Raw genomic sequence first — 6,056 nt, 5'->3', positions numbered from 1 at the left:
TATAGTTATGTGATTGATAATCTTTGTACTATAATATTTTATGTTCTGACATATGATATTAGTTATATTTATATTTTTATTATGAAAATATATGTAAATGAATTGTGCTTTGAAAAGTATTATTACCAAATCATGATTTGATATACAAACATCATCCGCTTCCACTTTCACGGAAATCTGGACCTGCAGCTTTAATGCGTAGTCCTTCCTAGCATTTCATGGAAATTGCAGTGCTCCTTTTCTTGGTAAACGTTCAAATGTAAGACCAGATATCATTGTCTACTCTTGCAAGAAGCAACGAGGAAAAGTCACGGCAACACATCACCCACTTCCACTTTCATGGAAACCGGACCTGAAGCTTTAATGCGTATTCCTTCCTAATCTTTCTGTTTATAAGCACAAGTGGAAGAGCCAAACAAACAAACAGCAGTAGCAGCAGAACTCTGGCCCTTGTTTGAGAAGCGTACACAAAGGCACACATGGTGGGGTGTCATCAAAGAACACTATTTGCTGTCGTCTCCGTTCTCTGCATGCTGATCTCACGACCCGCCACTGTGCAGTCGGTGTCGCGCGGTGCTCCTCGTTCACTTGTAGTTAATGGTGTAGAGGTCATTCATCCAGATCGTTCCCCTTCCGGATGCACCATAGTTAATGGTGAAAAGGTGTGTAATCCTCCGATTCGTGCAAACCGACGCTCCCGTGAGCCGTAAGCCAAGACAGTTTAAGGGTAGGAATGAGTAGATTATGTCTCCAACGACATGTTTCCTTTTGTAATCAATCCTCCGTTAGCATCTGCTCGTTCGGCTTGTATACCTTCACAGCCAAAATTTTCAGAATTCTCTCCAAATGAGTGTTACAGTAACACGTACGATTGTTATTTTATGTTATTTGAAAGAGAAAATTTTATTTACATAAATCCATGAAGAAGGGAGTATCGGTGCACGATATGATGCTGTGAATTAGTTAACGGTAGGAGTATTGATGCCCACTCTCCAAATACGATCATCCACAACTGTAAATCATTTCCAGTATTCAAAAATATAAGTTTTATTGATTTATGAGATATTAATATAAGAGTTTAATTGATTTATGATATCTATTTTAGATAAAATTGTGACAAGTCCAAATATTTAAATGTCATGAGTCTAGACTATAAAAATGGGCATAGTCTCCCCTTATCTCCTCCCTTTTCCGATATAGATTCCTAATAAATAGTATCAGAGTCATGATATTTTTTTATTTATAATGACGTGCAAGATTACAATAAGAAAGGCACAATCTTTAGTTGAAACTTTTAAGAGATGTAAGTTTGCTAAAATTGAAGAACCTTTAAATTTTGACAAAAAATAAGATACAAAACTGATGAAAAATTATTATTTTTCAAGAAGATATATTAATAGATCCAATCAACACTCAAAGAAGATGAAGAAAGTTTTCTGACAAACCAATAATTATCATTGAAGAACTCAATCTATCATAGATGTTCGAAGCTTCACAGGTTCATGTTTTGTGAAAAAAGAGATCTATCAATCTACAAATATTTTTATACCATTGAAGAATTCTTAGTTTGAAGGGATAAATTTATAATTAGATATATTAGCATTATGGGAAAAATCTTAAGTTAATGCTAACATAAGTTTTATTGGTTTTGAAGATCAAGATAAGAGTTTAATTGATTTATGATATCTACACAAGTCCAATATATTTAAGTGTTATAAGTTTAGACTATAAATAGGGGTGTAATCCCCCCTTATGGGGCACCAAGTCAAATTAAGGGGACCGCAAAGTATTAATTAAGGGATTGTAATCAAGTTTTCTTAGTAAAGGCTTTTATTTTTTGAGTTATATAGTTTTTGTTATTAGTGTTTGGCTTTCTATCTCATTTATTTTTCCATCCTGGTTGGCAACATCTTCTCCTTTCTTGTTTCCTCTTCATCCTCATGATTCTCTTCATTTGCTTGATCTTGTATTTGTGATCACCAGTCTCCCATGTGATGATATAGTATGTCCAAGTCTCTAAGACAGGGCATAAAATACTTGCATCATCGATGACAGGGCATAAAATAGTTATTATTAGTGTTGTTGTGCTAATGCTATCAACTAGGGGTCACCACAGTTCTGTCTAATCCTGAAGGCACAGAGATGTCCATCTGAACCGTGTGGCAATAAGGGAAATCGATATCATGAATGAAGTAGCTAAGGTAGGTTCGAGGCGACTGTTGTGCCTTTACGTGAGCCTTGATCCCCTTGGGACCTACACAAAAGTCAATGTAGAGAGTGATTTCTCGATCCGATCTTTTCGACGATTAAGTTAACCTTTTGTGGGGGTAATATGAGCAAGGGGTTATGTGTGTGTCAGATTCGGTTCCTTCTTCAAGCAAGGATCAGCTTTTATATCTGACAAGCTACTCATCCATACGTCATTCTTATACGTCTTATTTATTTGGATGATTAGCCCGTATGATCTCCTATGACTTATCATTAGCAAGGAATAATATCAAGGACACTAGATGCTAGTCGAGTGGGTTTCTCGTGAGTTGTCAAGAAAAAAAAGCCTTTGAATTGATTTTTTTTTAAGGAAAACTGCATTAAACTTTAACCGGGGTTACAAAAGATGGGAGTCATAATTAAATTATTTGAAATTTGCACAGTAATAATTAGATTTTTTTTTTTTTTTTTTTTTTTTTGCAATGATAAGTCAACATCGCTTTCGCCTCTCTCCAACATCTATCGCCAACAACCCTCATGCCTCCATAGAATCGTGGAAGAGCACACTGATGTCGTGAGCGACAACTAAAATCCTTCGTTTTCATACATATTTCCATGATGTCTCTTCCCGATACGAGAAAAATGAAATTGAACTTATCATTTAATATTCTCCCTTAAACTTAATCTACTTCCAACATTCCATTCCAAGAAAAATCTTCCATTCGAATAATAATTTCAGATTGAGGAGTCTGACAAAATTATCAGCAACAATTAATTGATCATCCGATTTGATGCGGCATCCCAGCGGAATCTTCTTCTTCTTCTTCTTGAAAGAATCTTCAAAGTGGCACGGCGTTGTGGATACTGCCCATTTAGGCCGACCATTACTACGGTATTTTTGGCTGATAGTATGTATGAACTTGCAGACGGCTAAACTATGAAAACTTTCCACAAGAAAATTGGTGCAGTCAATCACGCCCCTGGAAAAGTCTTTGAAATGTTGCACACGATTCTTCTGATCAGGATCGAGCCAGCCCCATATATATCCACATACACCATCGCGTTGCGAAGAGTGGGCAAGCGTGAGAGCCTTTCAGCAGGTGCTTCCATCATCCACTATCTCCTTCAGCTCCTACAACTCCTCCTCCTCCGCCTTAGACTTCACCATCTGATATAACCTTCTGTTTATTTACTGTCTCCTGCAGGTTGCCTCTCCAAACCTATACAAGCAAAAGCGAACGAGTGAGGAGCATGGCCTCTCATGATAGCCGAAGAAGAAGAAGAGGACTTGCCGTTCTCGCTTTCGTTGCCTCCATGTTCTGGTTGCTGGCATCGCAGTCCATTTGCGACGGCCGAGTGTTGAACTACTGGATTGATCCGAGCTTGTGGTTTGTGCGTCTTCCCCAAGGAATAGTGGGTTGCAGTACGCCTGGTGGTATGAAGATTTGTGATCCTCCCGTGAGGGTCAGGGACCCTAAACCTCAACCCCCGGTCACGGTTGCAGTATCAACTCCGCCTTAACCAAGTATTGACATAACGGCCGGCCTTTCAAGTCCTTCCGCCACCACCACCACTACTTCTCTCTCTCTCTCTCACTCTTCCATGCTCTATGATGTGTCTATGACATGTACGACATAATTAAAATAAATTGGATTATTGTGTTATCATCGTACTCTGGTGCTTCTACATATCTACACTCCCAACTCGAAACCCAATCTAAAGTCAGATTTGCTTCAGTCACAGTCGTGGATAAGCTGGAGTTGCAGTATCTTTCAACGGATAGTACTGCGCGTTCCACATTCCACGGTCAACATCGACGGCCATAATAGAGCATTGCAAAGTCAAAAACCTAATCGCAACATGTATGAAGAAGTCCATGTACTTCACCCAGCTACCTCTATTCCCTCAGCAGCGCATGTACACATACAAAGGCCAACAGTGTAATACTTCAAAATTTTCATTGACGACTTAGTTTTAAAGACAAGAATTGTAGTGACTAAAATGCAAAAAGGCTAAAACGTTAACGATTTTCTTCCCATCGCTCACGAGGCTGCCTGCTTGGGAGCGTGTGGGAGAGAACGGAAAACAAAGAGGAGAAGGGGAGGAGGGGAGAGAAGAGGAAGAGGAGGGAATAAAAGGAAAAAGTAGGAAGAAGAATGGGATGAGAGGAGAAAGAGGATTTATGTCTCGGCTGTGAGAAGGAGAGAAGAAGTAAAATGTGAAGAGAAGAGGGAGAAAGAAAGAGGAAGAGGAAGAAGAAGAAGAAGAAGAAGAAGAAGAAGAAGAAGAGGAAAAGGATAGAAACGGAGAGGGGGATCTGCAGTGACCATAGCAGAAAGAGAGATGAAGAAAAGGAGGAGAAAATAAGAAAAAAAGAGAGAGAGAGGAAATAGAAAAAGAAGAAAATAGAAAAAAAAAATTAAGAGAAATATTACGGAGGATTCGTTGTGACACTAAATGGATTCAGATTAAGTTTAAGAAAATTATATTAGGTATGGTTTTAAATTTTTTTTATTTTCATTAATTAGATTTATATATTGGAGTATAGATTGGCTAATCTTGGTGTTATTAATTAATGTGATATTTATGTTGTGAAGAGAAAATTGGTTATTTTGAAAAAAAAAGGAAAAAAAATAATATTTACTTAAAATTATGTGATATATCCTATGACTTCATATAGTTAATTTTTAAAAGTATTAATCATGTGTTTGATATTTATAAATTTATTATGTTATAAGTATTGATTGAATTATGCTATGATTGGTTTCAAATGATATGATTGCATTAGTTTTGAAAAGATATGCAAAAAAATACTTACTTAAAATCTTAGTTTTATAAGAAAGTAATTGATATATTATTTTTTATGACATGACAGTTGTCTAATAATTATGTCTATGATTTGGACCATATAACATTGATATTTATTCCATGACATAGGAAGGTATAATGTGATTGTAGCTATCAAAAACTATTATGACTTTGTGTTCTCACTTCAGCTATAGCAATGCTTATGAACTCTTGGCTATAGTTATATAAATGGTAAACTTTATAGTACAATATTGTATGCTCTCACATGTGACATTACTTATATTTATGCTTTCATTATAAAAATATATTAAAATATATTATACATTGAAAAGTATTATTAATAAATCATGATTTGAAATGCACAAGAAAATGACGTTTTGTAAACTATATATGCATGTAAAGTGAAATAAATATTTGATATTTATGCATATTTCTTTGATAGCATGCATAAAATGCTATTGATTGAATTATTCAGATATTGATATTTGATTAATTATGAATTAATTATTGATTGAATTATATTATGAAATTTTATTTTCGTTCTGTCCATGTTATTTATTATAAGGAATGTATATAATTACGACGTTTTGGCTTCGGGTGTTACAGGATCACAACTACGTACATGTTGGGAAAACCTAGTGGAATATCAAAATGCTAATATCAACCAGCACAGCATAAACAATAGAGCAATAAATCAATCACACAGTGATAACAGGTTTACAGTAAATCTTCTCTAGAATAACTAGAGGATCACAATAACATCAAGAACATAGATCTTGACTCAAGAATAACATATCATCATAAAAAAAGAATGGATCTCAAAGAAATTCTAAGTCTCACAAAGTAGATATAAGAGGAAAGTACCTTAGAGAGGATAACCTATAGATCAACACTATTAGGATTATAGAGTTTACTGTAACGATTCTCTACATAAAATTTAAACTAAAACTACAACCATTAATCGTCGAAGAAAAAAACTTAAAATCTTATTCTCTCTCTCTCGTTTTTCTCTCTCTTTTCTCTCCTCGTGCGCTGCCGCC

At 35.7% G+C, this 6,056-nt stretch overlaps 1 long non-coding RNA gene across 1 annotated transcript; it reads left to right on the top strand.

The window, feature by feature from the left end:
* The first annotated feature begins 2,912 nt into the window (after window positions 1-2,912).
* On the top strand, window positions 2,913-3,880 carry LOC135672587 (uncharacterized). The gene is made up of 2 exons (XR_010513022.1): window positions 2,913-3,308; window positions 3,414-3,880. It is a non-coding gene; the product is annotated as an uncharacterized LOC135672587 (long non-coding RNA).
* Window positions 3,881-6,056: the final 2,176 nt, after the last annotated feature.

This window comes from Musa acuminata, chromosome BXJ1-4 (genome assembly GCF_036884655.1).
Source record: "Musa acuminata AAA Group cultivar baxijiao chromosome BXJ1-4, Cavendish_Baxijiao_AAA, whole genome shotgun sequence".
NCBI classification, from domain to species: Eukaryota; Viridiplantae; Streptophyta; class Magnoliopsida; order Zingiberales; family Musaceae; genus Musa; species Musa acuminata.
Note: the sequence above shows the minus strand (reverse complement) of the source record. Positions and strands in the feature narration are given on the sequence as shown.